This window comes from Panthera uncia (assembly GCF_023721935.1).
Source record: "Panthera uncia isolate 11264 chromosome E2 unlocalized genomic scaffold, Puncia_PCG_1.0 HiC_scaffold_19, whole genome shotgun sequence".
NCBI lineage: Eukaryota > Metazoa > Chordata > Mammalia > Carnivora > Felidae > Panthera > Panthera uncia.
In genome coordinates, this window is record NW_026057588.1 from 20,802,813 (window position 1) to 20,820,874 (window position 18,062).

At 48.3% G+C, this 18,062-nt stretch overlaps 1 protein-coding gene across 1 annotated transcript in view; it reads right to left on the bottom strand.

Annotated features, from left to right (window-relative positions):
* Positions 1-18,062, bottom strand: part of ZNF536 (zinc finger protein 536) — a 158,134-nt gene that overhangs the window by 95,698 nt on the left and 44,374 nt on the right. The window contains exon 2 of the mRNA XM_049621206.1: positions 1,618-1,733. The gene's annotated coding sequence lies outside the window, so the exon portion shown is untranslated. The remainder of the gene's footprint in view (positions 1-1,617; positions 1,734-18,062) is intronic.

Sequence of the window (18,062 nt, forward strand, 5' to 3'; positions counted from 1 at the left end):
CACCTGGTCAGATGTGGTAGCTCAGCCTTCTCTCTTCTTCCCCGTCCGATGCAGGTCAAGGGAAACAGTCAGCCCCCTTGCAGTGCCTCCTCTCCCGCTCAGGAGCCACAGAGCACGGAATGCTCCAGAACAAGCTGGGGCAGCGGCTCCCCTGGGAAAGCCAGCCTCACGGGTCTCTTCTACCTGAGGCCCTCAGCAGTGGCGCTAAGCTGGGCTTTCGGAAACTGTGAGCATCCACGCAGCAGAATTCCTACCATCAATGTAGCAGCTAAATATTGTAAGACTCCTAACTCCCCCATCTGTGTTTTGCCTCCCAAGAGGGAAAATAGTCTTCACAGACATTCCCTTATCTGGCAGGCAAATTCTAAACCTTACTGGCAATCACAGTCTTGTTTTCCCAACCAAACAGCTATGGAACCAAAAATTGCTCTGCCTGTGATATGCTGAGGAGGGAAGTAGCCAAACAGCTCGGTCTGGAAGCCCGGGGCCGGGAGGCCCTTGGTTTCTCCACCGCCAGAGAAGAGCCAGGGCCCTGCAGAAGTCCCGGCTGCCGGGGGAGGCCCGCCGGGCCGCTGGCGTTCACTGCTCCTTGTTCTTAACACGGAATACACCCACCAAGAAGCTGACGGAAAACACTCACCACGGTGTGAAATCAACACTTTCTAACTCAAATAAAGGGGGTAAAAAAAGGGAAAACTTCCAACCCTTTTGAGGCAAATATTTTCTCCCACGAGACGATGTGAGGCAGCCGCCCCCCGCCCCCCGCCCCGTGGCCCTGTGCCCTGCCACCACGCGTACCTTGGCACGCCACACCCTCACTTTCCAGCTTACGGTCTCTCCCTGCGTTTCACCTGGCCCTGCCCATTCTTCATGCCGGAACCCCGTACCTGGGCAACTGCTAATAAACCGAATCGGAGGATAACTATAGAAGCCTAATTGATAGGGGCCTTTATCGACTGGCCTTGATGTCTATCTGAGGTTCTCAACAGCCAAGATTTAAATGTTTCATTTTATTTCTAACTTTCACTTTTGCACATTTCAGCAATGTCAGGCTGAGAGGTATGGTTTTACTATCAGAAAGAATCATGGTGCAGAATAATTTATGACTTCAGCTTGGGCTTTCAGAAAAGCTATTTCAAATCTTCACTTTGATTTGCTTGTATCAAAACTACTCAAAATAACAGCGGCCCTTTCTCGGAACCGGAATATGTTAGCGGCACCTCAGGATTGCGAACTGAAGCCTCAGATTTATCCCAGAAGAAAACTTGAGAAGGGAATTAAGTCACAGAGGGGAAAATAACCCTTTTTTTGTGAGTCCTTTGTTCCCCCCCTCCCCACCCATTCCCCAGACACACACCCAAACCACAAAGGAAAACCTCCCGGCCCTGGGGAAAGGTCCTGTGGGCCACCACTCAGCCAGAGCTCATGGGCAGGCAGGGGAGTCCTACCGGGGTGATGGGGGTGGGGGGTCGGGGGGGAAGGCCAGGAGGAAGCCCCTGGGGCCAGGAGGAGAGAGAGAAGGGCTGTTTGGTCAGGATCTGTGTTAGGTCAACTCCACAAAGCAGGAGGAAACGATGTGTGTCCAGGGCAGAGAGTTCTAATATCGTTAAGACTCACCTTAGCAGCTTAACGGCATACTTGTCTTAAGGACTGTCAGTCTCGTGAGAAAACACCCCAGAAAGGATGTGGCTGATCCAGGCACTGACAGATCGCCAGAGGGGCGTCCCAGTTCCCTATCACAAAAGGAAATATAGAAAGAAATGATGTAAAGTGAAATGTAACAAATTCACCAAATCACAGCAATACGCAGAGGTCAAGGAAATTCAACTGAAAAGGTTAAAGATGAAATCAAATCCCGTGTAGGAGAATGAAAATCTATCCCAATGCAAGGCCACCGGTGACGTGCTGTAGACAAGAAGCTAAATACTGCCTAGCACTGGGATCCTTCATTTTCATCAGATCAATAAAAGCTTATATTTATCAGGATTCCAAGCAGCTGCCACTTCTGACAACCTCCACTTTATTTTCTCACTCCTTGTGCTGTATCAGGGCAAAGAGGAGAGGAGAAGCAGCTTTTAATGCTATTTACACCTGAAGACACAATTCCATTAAGAGGTCCTGTTTTGTTAAAGAAACAGGGATTGATATGATTATATTGGCAGGAGCGCGGGAAGTCCCTTTGTTCCTCCCCCCATGTTTTCCCCTTTGCAATCCAGACCCCAGCTCAGAGATTTCCTGACACCAAGTCTGCGTGCGAGCACTTTTTTGTTCAAACTTACCATTTACAAAGAGAGGCAAGGCTTTCTGCTAAAACAGTTACCACTCTAATCATCTGTACAACAATATTTGCTATCAGGCATTCTAAATAGATTATCACCAGTCCATCTGTGTCATTATTGATTTATAAGGCTTTAAGCAGCTTTAGAATAGAAGCTTTCCCACTGAAGGGTTTCTTGTATAAATCAGAGCCGTGCTCAAATATAGCAGCCATCACTCAAGATATTGTTCTTAAAATCATAACAAGAAGGAGAAAATGATAAATTGCTTGTAATATACTGATCCAAACTGATATGCAAATCTTGTTTTTTAAATATATTACTTGAGTAAAAAGAGGCATCATTAACATATGAATGCTATATGCAAATGATAGTGACAGAGCAGATGTTGGTGCATGTAATTGACCTATATGTGAATTGCATCAGAACCCTTAACTCTATTAATTCACTACCCAGTAACTAGATATTGTCCAAAAAGTACATTCTTTGAAACCATATACTGGAAGCAGAGCTGACAGGGTTCCAAGGATTCTGGAACAAGGTCACTGTCACTAGTATTTTGCTGTCATCTGCATTCCCCTTCTTATGGATGACATCATCATGGGGCCGTGTAAATCGATCACTTAATAGCATTTAGAAAATACTGCAGTGGGGAACAGGTTATAAAAAAAAAATGCCCCAGTTTTATTCTTTTTCTTGGCAGAAATGTCATACCTCTTAAACTGAGGGTTTGTGCATGAGTGCACTGTGAAACACACAGATGCCATTTTATTCCCCGTCTTTATTTTTCCACTTCTTCTCAGAATGACATTAAATTGTATTAAATAGCCTTTTGTCCACAGGGCACAGACCACCCCGCATATGATAATGTATTAATGCCCCACGTTCCAGCCACTGAGCTGAAACATTCTGAGACTTGGAGGATAAGTATGAAGCACCATTGTGTGTATAGCCTGCTAACAACTGTGACACATACTAATAGAAACATACCTAATAAATTACTGCTTTCAGGTCTAGCAAGCTGACATTTCTCTGCAAGGGACAATTTTATATTTGTGGCGCAGAACAAAATTGCTTCATATGAAGCCACTGTGGATTAGCATAAAAATTAACACTTAAATTTCGGCTTATTTTCCACCCTCTCCTCCTGCCACAACAATCAATTCCTCTTATAAATCTGATTAGATTTTATGATGCTTATTATTCAGAGCATGTCTCAACACAGCATTCACAGGCTTGAAGACTATTTGTTTAAATAGAAAAAAGAAGCAGATAAATCTATAGGTATTTTTTATTACCCCATTCCCCACCAGTTTCTTTCTCATATTGTAACATCAGTAATTGATTGCACACATTAATTAACATGTAAGGTAGAAATTCTGCATTATGCATGATTTATTTTCCTATCTGGTGAGTAGGTTTGTCTGCTGCCCTTGTGTTTCTAGGACATTGGGCTCGATTCTGGTCCAGACATAAATGCCAATGCTCATTCCCCCTGAAAGTTATTAATGTCAGATATGAAATGAGATTTTTTATTTCACCTGCTTACTAATCCACAAAAGCTGTTTTGAGTGATGCAGGCTTAAACGCCAAAATTTGAAATGATATATTGCTATATCTGATAACATGCAAATATGTTCATTAGACATAATTTAGCAGGAGAGAATGGCAATACTTTTATAACAAGTCTAGGTCAAAAATGGTTGTTAATTAAACAAGTCATGAAAAATGGCATTACAAGGAGACTGTCCAGCAGACAGCAGACTTTCTAATGATATGCCACTGATAGGTACCCAACGCTTCCCGCTAAAACAGAGAGGGGGGAGAAAACTTTCTGAGCATTTCGCATAATCTAAAGCAAGATTAACAAAACTATATCTACATTAGGAACCTCAAATTGATCGCATATTCTTCTTAGATTTTAATGGTAACATACTATACTTTTCCATTTCAAGACGTGATTTCACTTTCTGTCTTAGGCGCTTAAAGTGATTTATATGGTTGACTCCTTCACAAATAAACCAGAAAAGAAATTAATATTATATCCAGCCATGCTGCCGGCTGCCCTGAGTGTTTATGGCTGTGTATTTTAAACCAACTAGAGCAATAATCAAAGGGATGGTTGGACGGTGAGGGCAGGGTTGGGCCCGAGGTGGATGAAGGATGAACACAGAGGGGGAGCCACATGCCTGTGTGTCTTCCTCTTCCTGTTGTCCTTCCCAACTGCTTCAGTTACCTAGGAAACCAGCGGTAGTAAGAACTCTTTTGATTGGCCATGAGTTGAGATTCAAGTGGGTGGGGTTCTGACACATAGGTACTATAAGCTACCTGAGCTTGGCTTCTTGGGGTGAGACTTCAGGAGTACCTGGGGGAAGAAGGGCACCTTGGGAGTTAAGTACAATCTAAAGGAAGGCAGGGTGAGCTTCCAACTGGCCACCCACGCCACCTTCCGTGCAGTGAGGAAAGTATTCATGGAGCCGGGAAGGCCGAAAACATCTTCCGGGACCAACAGATGTCCCATACAGCCAGCGTGTATGGAAGCCATTGGTTGATGATCTACTTATTAAAGGATACTGGTAGCCAGGGTAGCCAGATACTTGAAATACAGTCTGTGAAGCAGAAAAAAAAACACCTCTATGTATTTGGAGCCACGCACAGTAAGGCAAGTTGAGTGGGGAAGCAAATAACCATCTCAGCAAACCAAAAGAAGTCCACATCTGAGCCCTCTGAACAATCAACCTATATTCATGACACCAACTCAGACACAAAAGTTATGTCTAATCCTCCCTTATGTGGGGGAGGCAGGTCCGTCCCCAAATACTTCGTGTCCAAGTGTAAAATACTCTCGCTCTTAGCCTGGCTTGCAGTCAACATTACTACTCTTGCTAGAAATCTCACCTCATCTTTGCATTGCATTTTATGGTTTCTGTGCTTCCAAATATAGAATCTTAACTGGAGAAACAGGCACCTTAGCATTCATCCCACCTGTCTTTCATTGATAATGTGAATTTCGAAAAAAAAAAAAAGACGATGGAAACTCTTTGGTGGAGGAAGAAAAGGAAATGTTAGTTCTGTAGGACCTTTGGTATTTTTTTATTCCTGCGATTCCCTTCCCTGCACCTCCTGCCCGCTCATGCTCCTCACGAGTTCATCTGGACAGACAGCCCCTCCTGTCCATCCTGTCACACCACTGTCCTGGTTCCTGGACTCAACTGTCTATTGCTTCCCCGTTGGGGATTCTTCCAGGTCTCACGTTCCAGGAGGAGCCCAAGGATGGCTCAGGGTCACAAGACTTATGGAGGCAGTCCTGGGGGACCCTATGAATTCTCAGGCAATGGAGAAGCCCTGGAGAGGACAGCCTCAAAGACCCCAGCACACAAGTGGCATCTGGATTTCACAGTAACAGTGGATAGGTTCTGTTGTGCCTTTTACAGGGCAATAATTTCTTCTTGGGGCCCCGGCACTATTTATCCAGCTTCATGTGACTCTATTCCCAGTGATGAGAAAGATGCCCACGGTCTACCTGGGGTCATGGTTAAACTATTCCACGTTTCTTCAAGGGCTTCAATTCGTTTCAAAGTGTTTCATTTGTTGAATGAACGAACTAACAAATGCATACATGAACAAATAGGTGAATGAGTGAATGAAAGCACAAAGGCACGCGTGCCTGGATGGATGGAGAGGTAAGTGAAGATGAAAAGAGTTTTTAAAAAGTAATAAATGCATGAATTAATGTGTAAATGCAAAAATACATATGGAAATGCAAAGTGCCTCAAAAATGGATGAAAGAATAGTGCTGGCATCTCTTTAATGAACAAGTGTGTACATAAGCCCCTGTATGCCCATCTAGTGGGCTGATGTACAGTGTAAGAGAAGAAATAGTAAGTAAGGTCTTGTTCATTGTCACAGGATTTGGTTATCCATCCTTGACTTCCTTCCCATAACTCAAAGAACACAGATCTCTAGAGAACTGTGTGGGGCAGCCTGTAGGACTCTGGCAGACTTATGAGGGAGACAAATATTCCCGCCTCTGGGCTGAATCTTCAGGATAAAAGGAGTCGGTCAGGTGTTTCTGACCAGAAAACACCTGGCTTCAGTGCAATCCTACACTGGCTGGACACTGACAGAATCTTCCCTGGGAGGCAGGAGTCACAGCCATGAGTAGCAGAGATCCTAGACCAGGTCCCGGTAAATACCAGCACTGATATTGAGAAGTCACATCATCACCCAAGCCTCCCTTTCTTCATCCACTGAGTGGAGATAATGTATCCAAAAGTGCTTAGCTCAGGGTCTGGCACCTGTTACCACTCAACTACCAGCCATTATTCTCTGAGATTGCTGAGCGGTTCTGCCCTGGGGGTCCTGGGTCCCCTGCCCATGGAAAGCTTGCTCCCAAGTGGACATCTATCTCTACCAAATGTGCTGGTGGCCAGGCTGTCCAAAGCAAGGGACTAGACCATAGGAACCTTCATGGCTGCCTTCAAGTGTATGTGTTATGTCTTCTGCCAAGTTCCACTGATCTGCCAATGTCTATATTGAGGCAGATCAGTGGAACTTGGCAGAAGACATAACACATACACTTGAAGGCAGCCATGAAGGTTCCTATGGTCTTCCCACATATGAGCTGATGAAAGAACGTAGTCAAAGCTGCAGGGAAGAGCCCCGAGTCCCCTTCTTCCCTTGGCTGTCACAACCTCTCCTTGGAACCTGTGGGGTACCATGGAAGCCAGTTAGAGAACAATTGGACTGGAAACCTCTTGGTGGCCAGGTAAACTGTTTCTTTGTGACAGCAGTCACAGGTGCATGGGGAGGCATGTCCTGGATGGCTGGTAGTCAGCAGGACCATATGCCAACCCCAGTACAGTCATCAACACCTTGCCAACCTGGTGTTGCACAGATGCACAAGAACTAGAGAGATGTCTTCTGACACTGACAGTCCTTCAGCCTTGATTAGCCACCAACTCCTTCCTTCTGCTTCCAGCCCTGCCATTAATTCAAAGCTAGAGGCCAGTTCCCTTTGAGGCAGGCAGGCTCAGACCCAGGCATGAGCCTCGAGGAAGACTCCAGTCTTCTTGGATCTCTGGCTCCTGCTAGTAGGTAAAGAGCTACTGCCTCAGACACATGTTAAGAAAAATAAACACTGAAGACTCACCCTTAAGCAAACTGGTCATAAGACACTGCCAGAGATCACCTCCCAGAATGAAGTCAGCAACTCACCTGAAATTTCTACATGTGGAATGACTGTATTTCCTCTTTCCTCCCACCTTGACTAGAATCAGAGACAATGTGACCCAAATTTCAGTCATTTGCATAGCACCTTCACCTTCTCACCACATCTGCTTCCACCTGTACCATTAACTGTTACGACTTTTCTTGAAATGGACTCACAGGTTTCCTGAAATCAATTTGTTTCAAATGGAAATTTCACATAATACTGCCCTAAATAAAAAACAATATTTATGCCTCATTTAATATGTAAAATAGATGCCTTGCTATATCAAAGAGGAAAACACTCAGCCACAATGAATCTGAAGTTCATCTCCTAGCGTCGGGGAAACAGTGCGGGGTGGGGAGTAGAGCATGCCAACTTTGGGGGTAGGGGCCTCCACCACATTTCTGATTTGAGCACCTGAAATCCTGACTGAGTCCCAGTTTCCTGATCTGCAAAATGGGGATGACAGTAGCACCTATCTTACAAGGTTGTTGCGAGAGTTAAATTAAGTGAGATAATTAATGATTAATTAATCAGGATGGTGTATCTGGCACATAGTTAGCTATGGCCTGTTCCCATCGTCGTTATACTGAAAGCTAAGCCAGAGGGAGGGGAAATTCTTACAGTCCTGGCCTCCTATCACGTGTCTCCCACAGAACGTAGGCTCACCTACACCGAACTAGACAAGCAGAGAGACACAGAGACAAGGCCACAGGGCTAGGCATCGGCAACCTGCCACTAGCCCAGCCAACCTCCGGAGTCCCTTTCTTTCAAGTGTACAAGTTAGGGATTGAACCCAGAGGTCTTCAAAGGACCTCTGGCCACGGGGAAATCGAATTCCCGAGGCCAACACAAGCCCAGCCTCGGCAAATAACCACTCTTCTCCAGCTCTCAGGCCATGGCAGGTGCTGGTGAGGGCAAAGAGATTCAAGAACTAACCGAGACATAAGGCCCAGTGTTGGCACAAAGGAGGAAGCAAAGGAGGCACACATCGGGGTCCTTAGTCCGAGTCCCATAACTGGAGGAAGGCCTGGAAGGTGGGGGACCAGCGAGCTGGCACAGGGGTACACATCAGCACTGACCCCCAGCTCCCAAAGCTCAGCACCTGGGCTGGGCCTCCCCTGTGGACTGCTTTACCTGACTCCCACCCAAGGCCTTGGCTCACTTCCTTAACATTGTTGTTCATGGTCGTCACAACCATCACCTCAACACATTGCCTTAAGAAGTCCTGCAACAGTGGGCTTTGTAGGGTGCACTTGGGGGTGACCAGCCTTCTGCCTCCTCCCAACGCACCTCCCCTAGCATCCATGGGTGAGACTTTCTCAGGAGCAAAAGTCTGTGTCTGCATCTGATTTCTGCAAAAGGAGATCACCATCTCCCAGTTTTTACATCAAAGGGTCCATCCAGCAAAGTTTATGTTTCGCAGACACACACAAGAAAGGCACTCCATCAAAAGTCTGGTAGAAACCGTGGGCCTCTGCCATGGTGAATTCACACATGCATGTTGGATTCTTAATCCCATTTCCCGGAGGATCTGGGCCTCCTCTGGGACCCCCAGTCGGCAGCCCTTATGCATATCACTCCCTCCCTCCTCATCTCTAGATGGGTGCCAGCCCACCCAGGGTAGAACCTTCTTGCAGGCGTCCCCCAAGTGAGAGCCTCCCCCAGGGCCAGGCCCCTGCACTGGGAGAGGGAGGTGTTGAGAAGCTTGTCCACATCAGTAAATGGAGCTTGTGATTGACTATTACAGAGAGGTGCTCACCCGCCCCGGGAATCACTAGGTGTGGCTTCTGGACAGACATCCACACATGCAGAGGTCCATTTTGAAGGCATAAACACATGCTCTCTAAAATAGGCAATGTTGAGTCTCTGGTTTAAAACGAGGGGATAAAGCCGACACTGTTTATAATCTGCTGGATCCCTCGGACTTGTAAGCCCTTTTCCAGAAACATTCATGTGAAAGGCACTTTCTTCGGAGTGGGCACTTGTCTTGTTCCCAGTCAAGCCAGAATGATGGTACCATAGAAGGGCTTACCCAGGGGCCACATGTGTCCCCATGGGGGTGGGGGAGAGGGCAGATCCAGACTGGGACATGCTGAAGCTGATGGCCCAGCCCCCGCCCTTTCTTCAACTGGCTCATCCCTGAAGCTCTCTGGCCAAGCATGATGGTGACAAAACCCGAATCATTTCTTCAGGTGTTTACTGCTCTACAGTCTTTATGAAAACAGTGTAAGAAACTAACAACAAAAGAATGTATTTTCTCATTTCTTTGAATTGTTCTGCTTGGCAATTTTATTGCACATTAGTTCAAAATAAGCTGCCAATAAAGTTGGATAAAATTAAACTCACACTGGAGTTTTCCCTTCAATAATTTGTGTCGGGTTGTTTTTATTTTCATAAGGATTTGAAGTGCAACGTTATCTCAGGTTCAGAATTTCACTGTCTGGATGGTCACAACTTAACTCCTACTGGGCTTATGAATTCCAATTCTAGTTCTTTTAAAACGAGAAGGTTTTACTGTTGTGGTAGTTCGTCTTCTCCTGTACAAAAAGCACAACATTACACCAGAATCATCCACACCATAACTAGCCTTAGAAAATTACGTGATTTCTGGGCGCCTGGGTGGCTCAGTTGGTTGAGCGTCCAACATCAGCTCAGGTCATGATCTTGTGGTTCATGAGTTCAAGCCCCACGTCGGGCTCTGTGCTGACAGCTCAGAGCCTGGAACCTGCTTCAGATTCCGTGTCTCCCTCTTTCTCTGCCCCTCCCCTGCTCATGCTCTGTCTCTGTCTCTCAAAAATGAATAAACATTAAAAAAAATTTTTTTTAAAGAAAAAGAAAATTACGTGATTTCTAATTTAGCAGAACCTCAGAACACGGAAGGATCCACAGCCCAAAGTCAACACTGTTTCGATGTATGATTTCAGGAAAATACTTTTTTTTCTTTTTTTAAAGGTAGCATTTGTGGATAGACCAAAATGATTCAATTTAAGATAGCAAAAAAGAAACATCTTGGGAGTAAAAATAATGTGCTATCGTAATTTGATTACAGCAAAAATCAAACGTTGTGTGTTGTAAGCAAACAATAGGAATTTTTATGCAACTAAACATTTTTCTGGCTATCTAACCATGATTTATACAACGAAAATGATAAATTTAATCCCATCACCAGTAGATCAATTGCAGGTATAACAGATAAAACCAGAATAAATCATCGTATCACTGTATTGGAAACACAAGCAGCAGATAGAAGGGGAGTTTAGACTTTAAACTGAAAGCTGTTTCCAGGCATTCCAAGGACAATTTGCAGCGGAGAAGTTCAATGTATACATAAAGTCATCTGATCCAAATATGCTAATGATTTTTACTGGTCAAATCTTAAAAGTGAGGTTTATTTTTATGAGGATGGATTAATTAACCCAGTATGTACTATCTTTGAGACTATCTTGCCAGGGACTTTCATTTAAACATGTTTATTATGAAATGTTTGCATTCTCCACATTTGTGGCCCACACACGGATTATTTCATACTTTCCTTTAGAGCACTTAGAAAAGTTAAAAGGAGTTATTGTTTTTGATTAAGCCATTTTGGGCAGTTAAAAAAAAAAGGGGGAGTTCTAAATCCTAGCTCTGCATAAATTCTTTGACATTACAAACAATCTCTGTGAGTTCCACTGCACGGAGATATAGGGGGGCGCGGGGCCGTCCCGGGTTTGCTTTAAGGTGGCCCGCTGAAACCGAACCTTGTTAACTTCGGTGTTTGCATGAACTCGTGCGGAATAGCAATGCGGCCCAACGTGATGCAGCTCTCAGTCTCGAGGGGAGAGGCAGTGTGTGCAGGGCCGTGGCGTGGTACCACACAGATGGGAGTTCTAAAGCCCTGCCTGTCATCTTTTGATTAAGAAAAGGAAATGATTTCACTAAAAAGATATTCCCTCTTGTGTTGTTTTGTTTTAACTGAGTTTGTACTTTCCACCAAACTGGACATATTTATTGAGACTCATAAGTTACTTCACGATTACCAACATCACTGCAATCTCAACAAACTATTTTTTTCCTTGCCAATTATCCAAATATCATAACTATAAAATATCTTAAAACATTCTCCATACTGTAAACATCTTAGCTACAAAGCTTTGAGTGTAAACAGTATGATGCATCAGAATGGTTTTAAGCGATGTTATAAAAACTGCTCTTAAAAACTAAACAAAAATGTAAAGCTCCCATCTGTTTTATGAGTTCTCCACTGCTGAACGGCTGCTGTGTGCCAGTTCACTGAACCATGGCTTGCTAAAGAGATTTCTGGGGTCACAGATTGAAAACACAAAGAGCACGTCTTTAATGGTGGGATTTTTTTTTCCCCCAAGTCTTCCTGCCATGGCTGGAACCGAATTAAGTGCACAGCAGCAGAAGATGGGCAGCCGACGCTCGCGATGCCTGTCGCAGAAGAGAGAGCCCTCTCTCTGAGAGACTCGTGTTTTATAAAGGATGTCATCGCCGCAGCTACCTTACATTCTTCGCTGGTTGTATCCCTGTGACCTCAATACGCTCTTACTTCCTCACAGAATTTTCTTTGGGGCCCTGCATGTGCAAGTTAAAAATAGACAGCAAACTGCATACTAGGAAAAAGCATTCAGGCTTATTTTTGTGTATTATATGCAGGTATGAGACAATGATAATTGAGAGAGTGCCATCTTCCCTCTGCTCCAAGCCCTGGCCCAAGGGGATGTGAGAGAGCCCGGGCAGGTGAGAGGCTTGTCAAAGATGCAAGAGGAAAACTATCCTTCACTTGGGACGTTTGTCTCCGATGTGCTGGGAAGGCGAGAAGGGGAAGTAACTAAAAGAGAATGTGCATGGAATCCAGTCCCTTTGCTCAGATGACATTGTTGTGCAGAGGGGCAAAGGGGGGGTTGGGAGGGGGAAGCTGAGTCTAGTGCAGTCTCCCATCAGGGATGGCACTGTTGCCCCAGATGTATTCCGGGGACCCTCCTAACACCTACCACCTTGTCCTCTGAGGCCACATCTGAGGAATAACAGCCAGTGTAGCCACGGGGTTTGGGCTTCCTAGGCAAGCTACCTGGCCCCTCCTGTCCCTCCAGATATGGAGCCAATGGGGCCTTGGGGGTGTCTCTGACCCCCACCCCAGGAGAGGCTCAGACCTCCTGAGTGTCTGGGGGTGTCTCTCCAACCCCCGTCAGCCCCCAGGCCATGTCTGACCAGCTGTCATTCTCACTGCTGCCCTCTAGGACAGCAGACACTCCCAGAGCTGGGACAGGCTGGGTAGCAGTCTGCCAGGGACTGGGGCCGGTTTAGCTGGGAGTTGGCCTGCCCTTCCTGGGGTGACAAGTGCACGTGAGACCTCCTGCAACAGTCATCCAGCTGACAACTGTGAGACACCCCTAGATGGGAGTCCTAAACAGACATCCAGGGAAAAGGAACGTCTCCCGGTCCACAGAGGCCACCCACGCACAGCTCCCGGCGCCTGCCTGGAGCATGTCTGCCACCGTCTCCCTCCCCACCTCTCTTCCACACCCCAGGGCTATGGCTGTCCCGCCTTTCACCCTACAGTGCAGAGGCCTTATAACCCTCACCCCCACGTGGGGTTGTCCCAGCTCTACGGGCGGCTTTGTGGGTCAGAGCAAGAGGCCTGTCGGGGGCAAGGAACCCTCACCCAGGGACCTGGGAAGGCCAGCATATCAGTGAGCAGCTCTCTGCCCAGGGGCGGGCCAGGCCCTGAGGGGCCCACACCCTGAGGCCAGGGGGCACTGCTCAGGGGACCCTTGGGAAGCAGACCCGAGTCCCCACACTTGCTCACTCCTCTTGATAGGTGCACACCTCCCACCGGCGTGTCACGCCTGCGCTGCACACAGCAGACCAGCAAGCAAGAGAGACGCTCCTCCGGTGGGCGGTCAGGGGCCGCTCGCTGGCCCCACGAGCCGTTCTGGGCCTTCCGCTGCACTCGGGGCTTCAAGAGCCCCACCCGGGCCCCAGACCCCACCACGCGCCCACTGTCTCTGTCCGGAGCAGCAGGGGGCCCGAGGATCGCCCAGCCTGTGGGTCCTGTGGGCTGGCGTGATTCTGCGCACATTCCAAATTTAAATCTGGGACGCTCTCCCCTTTCTTCACCGCTCCAGAACATGGGGGAGGCATCTGCCTGGAAACAGCTGTCACCCAAAGAAGGAGGCGGCACATGCGGATCTCCTGCGAGCACCACCATCCAAAGTCACACATCAGCCAGGGTTACTTAGCTACGGAGCTTCAGAGCCCGGGGGCGGGGGGGAGGGCCAGGCAGAGAGAGGTGCGGAGTGGCACCCCCCAGGGCCCTGGGGCCCCACGCTCCTACAGAACTCAGCATTGGGCACTGCATCCCTGCTTCGTCATAGGGAAACTGAGGCTCAAAGAGGTCACACAGCAACTAAAATAATACAGCAGCCACAGTAAGAAACAATGAGAACTGACACGCAACCAGCACACGCTGGTCCTCAGCACCGGCGGGCTCCCCTTGGTGAGGGGCTCCTCTTGGTGAGGCCCGCGTTCAAACCCTGACAACCACCCTGTGAAATGCCATCAGCCCTGCCCTCGCGCAGGAGGAGGAAACACAGGCAAAGGAAGGTCAAGCAATTTGCCCGAGGCTAAGTTACCAACAAGGGATAGGACTAGGAGTCCAAGCCAGGCTGTCTGGCTCCCTTCCCCTGCCACCACGCCACACTGTCTGTCATCATCGTCACTGTCATCAGAGCAAACACGCAGCTCGTGCTGGGAGCCCAGACGGTGCTAAGCTCCTTCAGCTTTATGCAATCTCTATCTCATCTCCATTATTCACTTGATCCCCAAGACACAGATACCAGGAACATGGGGCTCAGAGATGTGGTGCAATTTTCTAAAGATCAACCAGCGAATGAGGCGCGAGCAGGCACAAGCTCCCGAGAGGGGGCAGCGAGCTAGGCGTGGGACCGGCACGCTCCCGGAGAGGACTCGCCCTGGGCTGCAGCCTGGCCTCTGGCCAGGATCCGGAACGGGTTTCAGAAGAAGAAACAGGACAAGCACCGGTGTGATGTGCTCGTCAAAGCGCCGGAGATGCTGTTTGGGATTTGCTGTTGTTGCCAACCCATGTGTACTTCCCACGAAGGCTAATCTCAACTATAATGAGGGTTTACACTAAGTCTAGAGAAAGGAGGGAGGCCAAGCCTAAATCTACAGTTTGTGCAGACAGTGGTGGGAGTTACGACAAACACTGACCATATTTAGGAGAAGTTGGGAGACTGGGGGCGCCAGCCATTCGGCTCAACGGCCCAGCTCAGTGGGCCAAGCAGCCTGGGGGGCAGTGTCCAGCGCCAGCCCTGGCTTCCCTGGCTGTGCAGAGCTGCAGGCAGGGGTTTCCATCAGTCTCCCTTCAGGGCGGTCCAAGTTCCACTAGCAGGAATGGGGACTGACTGGAGGGACAAAGCAGCAGAATTACAAAGGAGTCACACGGTGGCTGCCTCAGGAAATGCTGAGGTGCCCGGGGATGAGCCTCCATGCACAAGACCTAGAAGAGAGGGCCCTCGAAGCCAGGGACCTGAAAAGCCACTAGCTACCCTTCCCTGAGTTCCCACAGCCTAGATACAGACGACATGAAAAATGCTGGCGGGTCAGGCTGCACTTTCCTCGAACTAATCACTAATGAAGTTTGGGGTGAGCTATTTTGAAAGCAGCCCACACAGCATAACCACACGCCGTCATCAGCTGCGATCCTCAAATGCAATTTCATTCATAATTAAATATGAAAAAGCCACCACCTTAAAATAACATCAGGGGTCACAGCTGAACTCCTCGGCCTGGGTCTGTGAATCCTGGCCTCTGCTGACCTCTCCGAGTTGGTCCCCAACACCTCCCAGGCACACACTCCGGCCCCACACAGCTGCGAGCCTACCTCCACACCTCTGCCCATCCCACCCTGCCTTCTATGTACACTCTTCTCCCTCCTCTGCCTCCGGGGACCAGCTGGGACTCGAAATTCAGCTTGAGCACCGTCTCTCCGGAGGAACCTTGGACAGGCCAACACTGAAGCGCCCTTCACCAGCTTGTGAACTCTACAGCAATTGCTTCTACAACCCGTCTGGTAAGGCTGCTTGTTTCTTGCCTTGTGCTCTCTTCTCTAGCCCTTTCAAGCACCATTAGCGTTCCACACATGGGTGTCCCATTCATTCATTCATTCACTCACTCATTCATTCATTTATTCATAATGCTTACTGAGCACCTGCCATGTGTCAGACACCAGAGAAGCAACAGTGAATGGTCAGCCATGGTCCCTGCCCTCCTGGAGGGCACCTTCTAGAGACAACAGATGAGAAATATAGCAATAAACATGCAATAGACTTTTCTAGCTGGAGTTTCACTCTGCCATGGTAGTGTAGGACACAACCTACACTGGCCAGCCCAGAGTTCTGGGCAGGATCACCTCCTCCCTTGTCCATCCACGGCTCTGCCTCCAGAACTCCTCCTGGATCTGCATTTAAGAGAGGTTCATTTGGTAGGGACAGTTGGAGCTGGGCCAGTGTCAGCCTTTGAGCCCTGTGGTTTTATTGGCCACTGGATGGCCCAATGTTGAGCTTTGGTAGCAACAGCTGGAGGGGACCTGTTCAGCACCAAGACAGAAGATAAGCCCATACCCTAAGCTCAGGTGGTTAGTGAACAAGCAGAAATGTTTCAAAGACCACAATCTGGGGCAGCTCCAATGAGGAAGATTCTGTCCACGCACTGAGGTAGAACAGGGAGCTGTGGAGACAGTGGTCCTCGCAGCCTCGGGGAACATGGTGACTGAGGGAAGAAAGGATGCCCTTAAGAGCCAGGGCCCAGAGGCCAGGGAGGAGGTACACCAGGCACCAGGAAGGGGACCGGGTGACCAGACACTCACCACACTGACCAAGCACCTGCTGGTGCCAGGCAGGGACATCCTATAAAGAGAGGCTGGTAGGGCCAGGCTTCCAGAAGCTCACGGCCTCAAGGGAGAGGTGCTGCACTTGTGAGGCCAGTCGGTCAAGACATGTACGCAGCAGGAGGCATTATAGCACCTCACTCTTGAGATTGACCATGTAACTAAACTCCGTACGTGCATTGTTTTCTTTGATCCACAAAAGCCCTATCACAGAGGTGAGGAAACCAAGGCTCCAAGAGGTCAAGTGACATGTCCAACGTCATGCAGCAAACACTGGAACCAATGACCTGATCCTGAGGCTGCTTCCTTCCCACCCCTGCTAAACTGTCCACCCTCTGGCCTCAGCTGCTCCTCGGTGGCTTCCTGTGTCACTCCCCCAGTCTTACACGCCTTAGAGAGACCCCGGGGTCCTCATCATGAATAACAGTGGTCACCGTGGTCAAGTTGCTGTGTGATATTCCCACAATGCTGCCATCATCCCAATAAACCCAGTAAACAGACGAGAAGACAAAAAATGTGGTCTCCCCATGGTGATTGGGGAAATACACCCCAACCTTCTGTCACACCAACACACCCCAACCCATCTCCTATTCTCAGGGTCCCACTCTCCTCATCTGAGAGAAGTAACACTCACCCTGCCACATGGGAATTCGGTTGGAATCCCACAAGAGAAAGATAGGTTTCAGGGGCTGAGAAGTTCATTTGTGGACTTTCTGAGTACTCAGCAAAAAAGCTTTTATGAACATCTTTCTCCACCCCTCCCAAAGAATTGCACAGCTCCGGGTCCAATTTGGATACCATTCTCAATACCCCAACCATCATCAGAACCATGACTCTTTCTACATAAAGGGAAGAGAATGTTCTGGAACCCCAAGCACTCGCTTCCCATTGGCTAAGCTGCTTCTTTTTCTGGTTGCTACCACGCTCAGATGCACGAGCGGCGCTCTAGTCTTATTGCAAGTTGTGGGTCTGTCACCAATCATGTCCATCAATAATCAGCAGATTATCAGCCTGCTTGTGCAGACACTTCTATTTTCAACCTGAAGGGTGGTTTGGGGGTTTCTTTTAAATTTAACTCTCCTCATTAAGGATTCATAGCACACCAAAAGAGCGATGTTTTAAAAAAAAAAAAAATCATCTTTGCAGAGAAGGAATATCAGCAAAAATAATCACTATTCCAGGCTCAACAATGAGTCCCTAATGAGGACAGCAGTCATCAGTTAAATAAACATATCATTAGGGAGAGAATGGGTGTGTCAACACAGACACAGTCCACTAATTTGGGGGTGGAGGTCGTCTGTGGATAGTCTCGATGGGGTCCGGGGCTGGGGACGCGGGTGTGTCTGGGGCAGAGTCCTGGGTCACCTTTCAGAGGTAGGGCTCAGGGTGTGGGCGAGGTCAGGTGGGATCAGGTGGGAGCTACCAAGGAGGCAAACGTCAGAAGGCAGACAATGGGACACTGCCCTGGGGGTCAGGAGGGGGCAGACAGGAGGACACTGCCCTGAAAAGCTCCGAAGGCTCCAGAGATAGCACACGGACAAGGCAGATGAAGAAGAGGAGCTTCTAAACCAGAGGTCCCAGAGGCGGTGTTGTTCCCAGAGGCCAAGCCCTGCCTGGGCAGCCAGTGTGGACACAAGGTATGCACCCAGCTCTTCGC